The sequence below is a fragment of the Lycorma delicatula genome, chromosome 3 (assembly GCF_047948215.1).
Source record: "Lycorma delicatula isolate Av1 chromosome 3, ASM4794821v1, whole genome shotgun sequence".
Classification (NCBI taxonomy): Eukaryota; Metazoa; Arthropoda; class Insecta; order Hemiptera; family Fulgoridae; genus Lycorma; species Lycorma delicatula.
In genome coordinates this window covers 74,680,999-74,694,035 of record NC_134457.1, presented here as the reverse complement: position 1 = coordinate 74,694,035, position 13,037 = coordinate 74,680,999, and the positions used below count along the sequence as shown (strand labels likewise).

At 32.4% G+C, this 13,037-nt stretch overlaps 1 protein-coding gene and 1 long non-coding RNA gene across 2 annotated transcripts in view; both read left to right on the top strand.

Annotated features, from left to right (window-relative positions):
• Positions 1 to 13,037, top strand: part of Dip-C (dipeptidase C) — a 602,611-nt gene that overhangs the window by 414,620 nt on the left and 174,954 nt on the right. The gene's annotated exons all lie outside the window — the stretch shown is intronic.
• LOC142321709 (uncharacterized) overlaps positions 1 to 13,037 on the top strand; it is a 60,997-nt gene that overhangs the window by 16,546 nt on the left and 31,414 nt on the right. The window contains exon 2 of the long non-coding RNA XR_012755705.1: positions 10,723 to 10,795. This is a non-coding gene — a long non-coding RNA (uncharacterized LOC142321709). The remainder of the gene's footprint in view (positions 1 to 10,722; positions 10,796 to 13,037) is intronic.

Sequence of the window (13,037 nt, the reverse complement as noted above, 5' to 3'; positions counted from 1 at the left end):
TATTAAGGCGCGTCCAATTTGCATCTGTCGCAAATGTTGATTCATCGTGTGCATATAAACCCATATAATTTCTGTTCATTAGATCGCAATGAATCATGCTATGGACTGTATCATTAACTCGTAACATTCCTTTTAAAAAGGTTTTATGGATACGTTCGTTATACAGCTATACTTGGATTGAACGAAAAAATATATGTGGGTGTTCCTGTTGTTTTCAATACGTCTATATTGTCGAGGCAGCGAGTAAGTTGAAATTTGACGAAAAATCGTCTTTTGACGGTGATCGTAGAATGAATAATACAAAATATGAATCATTTGTTTTGCTTTAAATGCGTAAGTACAACTTACTATGTTTGACTCAGTGGAATGGCCGCTTTAGTATTGAATGAATTTAGCACTGTTAAAAAAAATGGATTATTAATTTGAGATCCTCCATTCTTTAGTTTGTATTTAATTAAGATAGCCAGATAGAGAAATGGGTTAATCAGTTAGGAAGTACTTCGTTTCTTTTTTTAATTCAATACAGAATTATTATTTTTACCATAAACATGCCAAAAAAATTATTGGAATTATGTTGTTGTGGCAATCACGACGTCTGAATTTGTTGAAACCTTCTGTGGTAGAACTATGATACGAAACATTTTTTTTTTAATTTCTCTACCTTTATTTAATAATGAATTTGGTATTTTGAAAATTCAAGCCACTTGTCTGTAAAGATTAATAATATTATGTATTGTCGTGGTGGAGGGGGGGGATAATAGTAAGCGAATGCTTTACAGTTATTATTGCTGATGTGAGGAAATATTAAGTGTTGACCGTAGGTGAAAGTGTTATTATTAACTACTGATTCTTTCGATTGAGGAACGTATTTTTCTTGTTGGAATATATGTTTCGTGGAGATGGCAAGTATACCGACAGGTAGAAATTTTCTGAAAACTTTCCAACACCGCAATTTAGTTCGCAATCTTATCGGAAAGTTCCGTGAAACTATTTCGTTGAAAATGCCGGAGTGAAAGACATTCTGAACTAAACGAACAGAATCTACTTATCTTACGGTTTCTTTGATATAGCTTTCTTTAGAAACGAAGCTTGCTTTCATATCTCAGGTAGTATATATAACTGCGGTTATCAGATAACCTTGGCGTTTTGAATGCACACGTTGCCAAAATTGAGAACTCAGGAGATGTCGTATTGTGGGCCCTGTATTCGTTGAGAAGACATTTAACACTAATCGGTCAACCAAAATATCGGATATCGGTTACGTTTGGTTCCGACAAGATGTCGCTACAGCACAGTGATTCATAACGTGATATCTTTGGGAAAACGGGTTACTTCAAGGTGTTTGTAGCACCCTCGATCATCCGAATTTGATTTCATCGGATTACTTTGTGTGGGGAAGGTAAAACAAAAAATTGACCGAGCACGATTTACAAGCTGAATGCTAAGATAACGGCGTAAGTATGAAACGTTTCATAAAAACAGACGGTTAAAATGTTTCAGAATAGAATAAAACGTATTGTGTATTTTACAACCGTATGAAAAGGTCATTTCCAGCACCTTTTATAAGCTTTTCAAGGTAAATTATAATCCTTAATCAGTAATGTATCTAATAATTTTAAATAAATATATTTGTAAACATTATATATTTCGCATACTTATTATTCCGTTACGATATATGCTCGGTGATTAAATAGTAAACGTTAAATACTTTATATTATTTCTACAATAACATCACCATTGTGATACGTGTAAACTTCCATATTTAACGTGTTCACTGTATGCTGATTAATCTTAAGTTCTAATTGGACTCGGGCGTTGAATAGTAATTCTTGAGGTGTACTGGAAGTGGAAGGCGCATTATTATTGAAATAGTCGTTGCTAAGAATAGCGATACCACTCATTGTATGCGGTTTATGACTAACAAGGTATTCAATCGACCAAACGAACCTTTTCAGTAGTATACACAGTCAGTGTCATTGACAGCGAAACCGTGAAATAGTGTTCAACACCATACATCCCACAACAATTTAGTTGCCTGCTCTGATACCTGATCTGAACAAAAAGCTTAGTACAGTATAACCCCGGTGATGTCGATGTACTTACTGTGTTGTTCTACTATCTTTTGTTATTGAATTATGCGAATCTAATCAAGCTTGCTTTCAGAATTACTTTGACCCATCCGTTCCCAAAGGTCACATTCTAAATAAACAAGTCGAAGTAAATAATATTCATTCGGTTTTGTGTAATTTTATATACTTCTATAAATTGAAAGATTTGTGTGTGTACTGCTCAAAATACTTTTTTTCATAATAAATTAGCGCTTCGTATAGATTACTACCGTGTAGCGATCTCTAAAGCAGTGTTAGTAGCACTTTTTTCACGATTTAAAAAATAGTCTTAAATCGTTGCTTTGTACATCTCAATATTCTTTATGATTATGATAACGACATGTAAAACATCTTAAATATGTGTAAGAGATGGTACCGATCGGAATTTCTTTACTTGACAGTAATATTGTTCACTTTCTGTAGCGACTACGGTGTGCAGAGTGAAGAATTCATTGACTTGACCAGTAAAATTTTAGGAATATAACTTTGTGAACGGTACGTTGATATACTACCAGAAAATAATGGTAAACCTGTTAATTCATCATTTTTATTATAATAGAGATATACTCGTTATTTTTAAAAATATTATTGTTCTTTCCGGAAGTGATGTTAACTCTCACGTCGGGTGTTCATGAACTGCGTACACGCTTATCCCTTTTTACCTCCTACTGGGTGAACTTGTAGATAACAATACGAATAACGCACCAAGCGTACCACTGGGGTCATTACCTGGAAAATATTTGTATTTTGTTTGTTTCCTTCCATACGTATCGGAAAATGCAGTTTTTTCACCAACCATATAGGCGAGCTTTCCAACTAATTAAATTAGAATTCCTGCGAACCGTTTCACTCACGGTTTAATGGAAACTTTTACAAAGCCCAATTATTTTTAAATAATTTTGTAAATATTCTTTTAAACTTAAAATATATACTTATAAAAAATTGAAAAAATTCGGCGGGGACTGTGTCTGAGCTACGGCCGCAACTCTTTAGAACGTAGAATACGTCATGTGAGGTGTAGGGTTTGCTGATGTGCTATAAAATAATGTGAACAATTAAAAGTTTTGTAGTTAACTCCCTCGTTTTGCTGAAATCGATCGGTCGATACACACGCAACATAGGGCGCACTTCCTCGTCCAACTCACTATAGTATTTATTTCCACAGCCCCTACGGCATCATTTTCGAAGTTCTTCACTTTACCTCCGTCGTCCACTCCCATAAAAATATCAACAGCAGCTGACGTACTTGGTTGCGGATCGGTGGTACTCGTTTGTAGAGCGCTACGCTCAACTGATACCACCTTGTCTTTCAGACGTTATCGGTAAACCCTCAGACTTTGTGCATTGGATATTTTATGCTATTTGGATTCGCCATTATATTTTTCACTCTTCCGTAGGCGTTTGTTATACTTTTGAACACATTTAACACCCATGTAATGCGACATTTCGTCAAAACAGATAATTTTTACAAATTTAATTATGTTTATTCAGACCTTTTAACAATATTATCGTTATTATAGTACAGATGTAGATTGTAATCATGATAAAATTTCAACATCTCAGTCAACGTTCTATGACATCGAAGTCAAGAAATATAATAATTTTAGTGAGTATCGCGCGGCGTAAAACGAACCTGCTATTCCCCACTTTCCTCGCGCTGGCTAATGCAATAGTGTGCTTTTGTCGTGCAGTTTTTATAACCTTATTTCTTTCATTTTTCAAATGATGTATCTTGTAATCGTGGATTTTTTGTCGTTTAGAAATTTCAACGTTACATGAAAACGTAACGCTCGATTTTTTGGTTGGAGAGAGCCTATTACGGACCTGAAAGGTAAAACCTATTGTAAAAATGTAAACCTGTTGTAAATATTACAAAGGTGTAAAAACCAACCTGTTAAAAGTAGAAATGTTAAACCAGACATCCAAATGACGTCTTAAAAAAAAGTAAATATCTTGAAATAGGCGGACTGCTGTGTGAAATGTTTGGTGGATTTTAATAAAAAATAAAGGTACGACTTAAATTTGAATCTTAAATTTTATAAGTAAAATTGTATCATTTGAATTCTTATAATTTAGTATTAAACAAATTTGAGTTCGTATTTTAATTAGTTTTTCATAACATTACAATATTACCTACATCAGTATTTATTTATTTAACTTAGGTAAATGGAACCCACCGGCTTGGTCTAGTGGTGAACGCGTCTTCCCAAATCAGCTGATTTGGAAGTCGAGAGTTCCAGCGTTCAAGTCCTAGTAAAGTCAGTTATTTTAACACGAATTTGATTACTAGATCGTGGATACCGGTGTTCTTTGGTGGTTGGGTTTCAATTAACCACCCATCTCAGAAACGGTCGACCTGAAACTGTACAAGACTACACTTCATTTACACTCATACATATCATCCTCATTCATCCTCTGAAGTATTATCTGAAAGGTAATTACCGGAGGCTAAACAGGAAAAAGAAAGAAAGGTAAATGGTGGACAGTTCACCTGTTATAAAATGTCCTAATCTAGGGTGCAGTGCGCTGTTTGTGCAAAGACCTTTATACACAGGTACGTCGTGTGCAGTTGTGGTCGTAGCACCTAACAGCGTTAACCAACAACGAAGAAATAAAAATTTTATTATAAAGATTGTTATCTATTTTTTCGCACAACATACAAGAATTTATCAGTTATTTTTAAATATGATCCCTCTTGAATTTATTGTAAACAAATTGGGATACTTTGATGTAAAATTTTTTCCAGGAAGCAATATCCGTTCCAGGAAAAAAAACGTTTACCTAAGAAAACCTTTTTAAAATTAAAATTCCTATCTTGTTATAACTAGAAAAATTTTGAAAAAACCATTTCACACTGTCTACAAACTAAATAAAACATACTGTCTAATTTTGAACATTTTATACGTCGGGGTTCAGGATTTATGATTGAATGAGGGCTCCGAGTTTTATATGTAATAATTAATTGCTGATATACTTGTTATTAACGTATCTTGCTCTTACTAACGATTATATTACATTATTTTCTATCGCAGTTTTATTTAACTTTATAACGTTATATAGTCTACCATAAGTTTTAATTAAAAGTGAATCAATTTACATACTAATCAGTTTATTGTCTTATCCTATTGTTTAAGCATGTATTTTTTATTTTATAATTGAATGTAATTTTATTCAGTAATACATTAAAATTAATTTTCCTGTTATAATAATTATATTACTTGCGATGTTATAACTGTACAATTTTTTTCATTTGATAGATCGAATTTATTGGTTGTCGATCGTGATGTAAAAACGTTTAAAATATAAAAGAAAATGTATTGCTGTATACTATTATTATTATTTGCGGTTGTTTTTACAGCCGCTTCAACTATTTTCCGCATTCTGGACTCCGTGCTTACATTTTATAAGTTTCTCGTTAAGATCTCGTTCTTTTTCTACGAACTCAGACTAATTCTCCAGTATCTCTGAGCTTTACGTCTTCTTCATTTCCTTCTGTTTTTCGGATCGATTCACTAACCTTTCTTCTGGTATTCCAAAAGCCTACTTTTTTCAATAGTATATTTAAGTGTGCGTCATTTATTTTATTTCGGATGTATTCATTAATTATCCAAGGGAAGTTACAATTTTCCTAGAACACCTACTGCATTAAAGTACGATTAATCTTAGATCGTACTTCTGAAGTAACTTTGACACTTCTCTCTATATTAATAAGATATATATATATATATATATATATATATATATATTCTTTGCCCTTATCTGAACATTCCTTTGCAATTTGGAAAACTTCCATTTAACAACTCTTTCTTCTTACTAGATTATTATTAATGTATATTCAAGGTAACGGAGTTTAATGGTAACTCTGTTACTATTAAAACTAAAATCTCATTACAGTTAAGTAATATCACTTATACTTTTTAAAAGCTCTTTTGTATTCCTTTTAATCTTTAATTTAACTTATTGATTGAATTTTCAAATTAAATTCATCAACTTTTACATTATGCATAATATTAATAAATGTTCTCCTGTTGTTATAATCTTGTAGTCAGCAACGAATAAGTTATCGATACAAACTCATTTAATTTAATCTATATCCGATATATATTGATGTAGTAGTTTCTGTGACTTTGTTACTCTTTCGGGCAAAACTTATCAAGTACTCAAGTGAACATAGTTTTTGTACCTGGAAAGGACATAGGACATGTCGTTACGAAATATTTCACTGTTTCAAGGTGGTGGCCGTTTTAATGGCTTGCGGTAACGACCGGGTTATATTTCTTGCCAATATTCAATTTTGCTATAATCAAACCGTTGGTCAAATCGAATTCGGAGATCACTATTTAAAATTAAATTTACTACAAAAAAGATCTCTTTGCCTTTTTTCATATCTCTTTCGACTTAGGATAAAAGTAGTTTTAAAGGTGCGATGGTGTACGGAGTACATTCCTTCAGACTTGCGCTTTACTTTCAGTTTCTATTTAGAGTTGCTTTTTCGATGACAATAAATAAGTCATGAGAGCACATGCTTCAAGTGCCAGTCTCCATTTGGAGAGTCATGGGCAATTGTGTATTTGGCCTGCTCCAAATTCTCCTGTGAGAACAATCTGTGTATATACACTCCAGAACGAAAAGCTGTATTGTACACAAATCAATTATTTAGATTATATTGTTCACGCTGTTCCACAGAAACAGAAAAAAGTTTTAAAATATAAAAAAAAGTTTTTTAACAAAAAATAACAAACGAAATACGGCCACCTCTTCGTTGTGTTTGTTGGGTAACGATAAAAACCGTGCAAAATACTTACCCGTACGAAGGACGCCTATAACTACCATTTTTAGGATGGGACCTTCTATTCTGAAACCCTCCTACTTCTGATCAATCAAAGTTTCAAGTCCTGTGCTGACCAAACTATTGTTCTGCAGTAGTTACAGTACACTAATAGTTTTTATAAATTGAACAGGTTTTTAACATGTTGAGCTATTCTGGTCCCCGGGAGCTGGAGGACACATAACGTTAGCTGCGGCGTCAGGATTTCCTGACTTCACATCCTGCCTACGTTTCCTCTTCCGGTGAGGAGAACAACACCACCAGTGCGGCTCCGGTCACCGACGCCTGGAATGTAATCATTATTAACATCATCTATTGGATCATGATGAACTTAAAAGGGTATGCAACTAATTGTAAGTTACATATGCTTGGAAAAATGTTCGTTTGTGTAGTTATTATTTTCCGAGTCAGGAACCGCAAAAGCTTTCTTTCTTTTTTCTGTTTAGCCTCCAGTAATTACCTTTCATATCATCCTCTGATATGTATGAGTGTAAATGAAGTGTAGTCTTGTAAAGTCTCAGATCGACCATTCCTGAGATGTATGGTTAATTGAAATCCAACCACCAAAGAACACCGGTATCCACGATTCAGTATTCAAATCCCTGTAAAAATAACTGACTTTACTAGGACTTGAACGCAGGAAATCTCGACTTCCAAAATAGCTAATTTGGGAAGATGCGTTCACCACTAGACCAACCCGGTGGGTCCGCAGTAAAAGCTGGTCAGTTTTCCTCACATGGGGGATCGGTACCGGACTGCTGAGGACTAGTGAATTTCATAAAGTGTTATAATCAAATTCAATTTTTATGACTGTTAGCGCTTTTCTTTCATATTAGTTTACCAATTTTTTTATTTTATCGGGTTCTACTTTAATAAAACACATTTGAGGGGCGGATACAAGTACGAATTACAAAAAGTAGAATGAAATGACATTGTTAATTTATAAAAGAAATAAAAATTCAGTCTGTATGAATGAAACCTATTTACATTTCACAGTAAAATTAACGTAAAAAAAAAAAAAAAAATACTGTAATTGTCCTAAAATAACAATAACATGATGAAAACAATAAGCAATAAAAAAAAAAAATTGAGCAATTTTCTTGTACCGTTTAACACTTACGCAAAACAGAATGGTACATCTGGCCACTAACATCTACCCCGTTTTTTTTTCTTATCGTAATGTATTACACGACTTGGTTTTTTCACTGCTTCTTCTTTTTTATTATTTATCTTCCCAGTTTCGACTAAATTAATGTCATGAGAATATGCAGTAAACATCATAATTGCTCTTTTATCTTAACATTTTATTACCTTAATTTAATTTTTTTTTGCCGATGATTCCACCACGTTTTAATTTTGTCTTGTGTTATTTTTTTGGAACCCCTTTCCGGTTACTTCATACAGTTATACAGTACGCCGTTTTCTTTATATATATTTTTTTTTTGCAAGAAAAATGCAAACAATACATGTTTATACGCAAACAATTTCTATAAATAGAAATTGTTTGCGTATAGTGCTCTTCCCTCTGTAAGCTGTAGCGTTTATTAATCTCAGTACTAATGATTTGGTATAATTTTCTTTTGGATTAGTTGGTCCATTACCAGCATATATCATAATTATCCCACAAGTGTTACCCTTTGGTGTACAAAGTTTGTAGAACTTTATTCCGTTCCTATGTGTTTCATCGAGTACTTAGTGCGATTAATCAGTCAACTAACCAGTAATCAAAATAAAATTTACGTAATCCCCTGAGATAAAAATAAACAGCTAGGCATATTCTTTGATAATTTATAGTTTACCTTCCTTGTAACTAGGAAACACATAAATAAGCAAGAACGAACGAATAAAATGATCCAGACCTGGACGGGAGGAACCGTATTTTACGAACAATTAATAAACGTATTGCGGCTCGTGACCCTGAAGACCGGAACGTGTATATTAAAAAGCACATATATTATAAGTGCGTGTATATTGTAAGTACTAATATAAGTACAAATTATAAGTACATATATTATTATATTAAGTACATTTATATTAAAAGTTATAGGTTACCATAATTTAATAAAATGATGTTAAAAATCAAAATATCGTAAAATATATGGGCCGGACTGGGAGAAGTTTCGATCATTTCTATACCGCACTAGACGGAAGACGAATTCTAGCTCCCAGGGATCGGAACAGCACTCAAAAAGATTAGAAAAATTTAACTCACAGCTAACGTGTTAATTGTTATTTGTCAGTACTATTCTCACTAAAGATAATGACTCACTAAGGATGATGAGGATAATGAAAACAAGGAGGTCCAAGGGGTGGAGTTCCCCCGTCTAGCCCCGTATGTATTTTCACACTTTTTTCAAAGTATCTTTACGTTTTTGTTACCATAAATTCCTGTTTGTTTGTTCAGAAAAATGTTAACTAGAATCAATTATACATAACTATTCTAAACTTTCTTTTAAACCAATAACTATTCTTTTAAACGTTTACTCATGAAATATTTGATATTCTGTTTCCAGTTTTTTATTTATTTATTAAAATTTTGACTACTTAAATTCAAATTTACATTGTTGTACGTGTTTCATAAATTTCATTCATAAGTGTAGCTTTTAATAATTTCTGTAATGGAACAATGTCTTTGCCTTTCTTAAATAGATTTTATTATAAGTTCCATCTTTAAATTTCTTTTTTTATTAGCTATTTAAGAAAAGAATGTTTTGTAGACAAAAACGCTCGGATCTTAATCGCAGCTGCTGCACAATAATCCCTCCGCAATTGCGAATTCTCATATTTATTTTATTTTTTATCTATTGGATTCATTTCTCATTACAGAGATGCAGCTAAAAAATGTGTAAAAATTTAAGGAATACTATTGAAAACGACCAGAATAGAACGCTTTAACAAAACTTCTTGCTCATTTTTCACGATATGAAAATTGTCGTAAGTTTTGAGATCTCTTTAAAATTTTTTAAGAGATGTACAATAAAAAAATAATTTTATTGTAGCTGCCTTCCTTGTTAACTGCTGTTGGTAGTGTCTTTCTAGCCTCCATATGCTATCATTATTCTTCGTACCTTTATCGGTCTTATACTTCAGTAGCATGCTTTTTTTACCAGTTCCATACTTCTGTATAAGCTTGTACACCTTACCTTTTCTTTCTTGCTGGGCCAAGTTTTCTTCCAAGATCTCCTCAGTTGTTTTAAAACATACATTCCTTAATAAAATTACAAACAATGCTTCGTAACGCTAGGTATATCATTTCTTCAGTTAAGTGAGCGACCTAGCTCAGTTAGAGTTGTATTTTTGTAGATAGAATGGGTTTATAGCAGTTGCGATTTCTTCTTAATTGTTGACTTGATTTTGGTTTAGTTGCTACCTGCATCTTATACATATTTTTAATTATTTCTTGAAACGATAAAAAGTATAGATTCTGTATACAGCATCTTTTAGATGTACTGATATTCTTTTCTTATTTAATAACGGATTGTTGGTCCTTTACCGTTTTTATAATAGCTCGAAAATATAAATAATAATTTATATTTGAATTATTAATATTATAAAGTATTATTATAGATATATTTGCATAGATTTTCATTATTGGGAATAAATATTTTTGCAGTAAGGCTTATTTTTCAAAAGTGTTTTGAAAACTAACGTCATGAAAAATTAATTTATGACCGTTTGCTTTATTATCTCTTCGTTCTCATAAGTTTATGATTTTAAAAAATGTTTAATAATCAATAATTCTTAACTTAAGTTTTCTGTATTAGTGATTTTTTTTTCTTTGTACAGGTAAGAATTCCGTTCGCATTTTCTCACCTTCTTATTTAGAGGGTGTATTTAAAAGACGCGCCTTAATGCAGTGGTGAGTACTCTTTATTCTTAATGTGTACTTTTTCATTTTATTTATCAAAGTAATATGGAGTAATTTTTTTTTTCTCATTTTTCTTGCTGGTTATTTTTGAAAGAAATTCTATATATTATTGTTGACTTTATTATTTAAAAAAGCTTTTGTTTAGAAGTTTTGATAACTTTTACATAAAATCGAGCCTTTAAAAAAAAAATTACATTTTTGTATTTATGTTTGAATTATACTGCATTATCATAATTTTCTTCCTGTATTATTTACTTATTAAAGCTATTCTCAAATAGCTATTTTCTAACAAGGAGTCGTACACCTTGTGTAACAACACAGAATTGAACTTTTTCTTCTCTGACCTTACTGCTTACTGCTTAAAGCAGTAAGGTAAGGAAGAAAAAAAATTTTGTTTTTTGGGTAGTTGTGTTTATGAAATCTTTATTGATGCTCCGGGTTGGTGGGAAAAAACTGATTTTAATCCTTAATTTGGATGACTTCTTTTACGTTGATTGGCTGATTTTACAAAGAACATTTATTTGAATAAATAAATAAATAATTGACGTTCGTTACAAATATTTAATTTCGCACCGCATGTCTGCGTATCATTGAAATAAATTGCTTTTGTTATAATAGCAGCTGCTAATGTTACGGTTATCAGACTCAGTGGGTAACGTAAACATTTTTAAATTTTGCACTCAATAAAGGTCACTGACACTTGTTCTACTGCTGATTAATGTTTGTAAATAAATGCTTGGGCACGCATACTTATGAACCTTCTCTCCTAGTCCAAGGTAAAATTTATTCACACCACACCTTCTTCCAATTTTATCTCTAACGACGCTAATTTAAGTGCGTTTAACTTATTGATTGTTTTTCAGTTGAGTGTTTATTATCAATTTTTCTCTGTTTAAAAACTTAATTACAAGTTAGATTAATCGAAATTATGGCTAATAAAAGTCACCTTCGAGATCGTTTTACTACTTTGTATTATTTTTAAAATATTTATTTTAAAATCTACTTCATGTATTTATTTTAATGCACATCTGCTTTATCTAGAAAATGTTTAACGTAAATTTAGAACATTATAATAGAATATTTAGAGTAGATGAATTCACTAATGAAATCAAAGTTGCGTGACTAAGGTACTTTTACGAAAATGAAAGCCATTCATTTAAAGGTTTCGGGTTCGCGGCCTAGTAAAAATACAATTCTCCCTGTAATTTGCTTTTTAAATTTAAAAAAAACTTCAATCCTTAAACATTTTTGAGATTAAAAAAAATCAACGTAAGTAAAATTGATTATAATATTTTTATACAGTTAATTAATAATAGGGTGTTGAAAACGTAATTTAATTCTGCAGTTATTAATCATCATAAGTTAGTTCGTGGAAAACCTGCACTCGATACGGATAACATTTCAGCATTCTCCTTACTGAAGCGTAAGCTGAATTTAGTGAAATGTTCTTTTCCCGGCTTAGCCTCCGCAAAAATTCATGAGATTTTGTAACTCCCGCTTTAATGTCCTGTACGACCTACGTCGTTAAAGAAGGACCTACGTGTCCGGAACGTTTCTGGTCTAACGCCGACCCTGTTTTACGAAATGTTTTAACTAACGTTTAAATAAAACCTTTAACTGTTGCTTCATTTAAAAATTTCTGCCTGACTTTTCGCCGACACACTTGATGAGATTTCGTCTCTAAATGAGTTTCCCTCACTAATACATGTTCTTCAACAGTAAACCGCATTTTAACAAAAACACATGATTACAAATACTTGTTCAAAAGCCAATGCTCGACATAGACTGGTAGTACTCAAATGTGCAGGCAATAAACAGTCCACCCTACTCCAGCTCCAGTTGTATCAACATCTTCCACATTATTTTACCCATCTCACACCAATAGCCTTTTCTTTTTCCTGTTTAGCCTCCGGTAACTACCGTTTAGATAATACTTCAGAGGATGAATGAGGATGTGAGTGTGAATGAAGTGCAGTCTTGTACATTCTCAGTTCGGCCATACCTGAGATGTGTGGTTAATTGAAACCCAACCACCAAATAACACCGGTATCCACGATCTAGTATTCAAATCCGTGTAAAAGTAGCTGGCTTTACTAGGACTTGAACGCTGGAACTCTCGACTTCTAAATCAGCTGATTTGGGAAGACGCGTTCACCACTAGACCAACCCCACGCCAATAGCCTAATTTTCCAAAAATTCATAAGATTTACTTGACATGGTTTCCTGTAATATA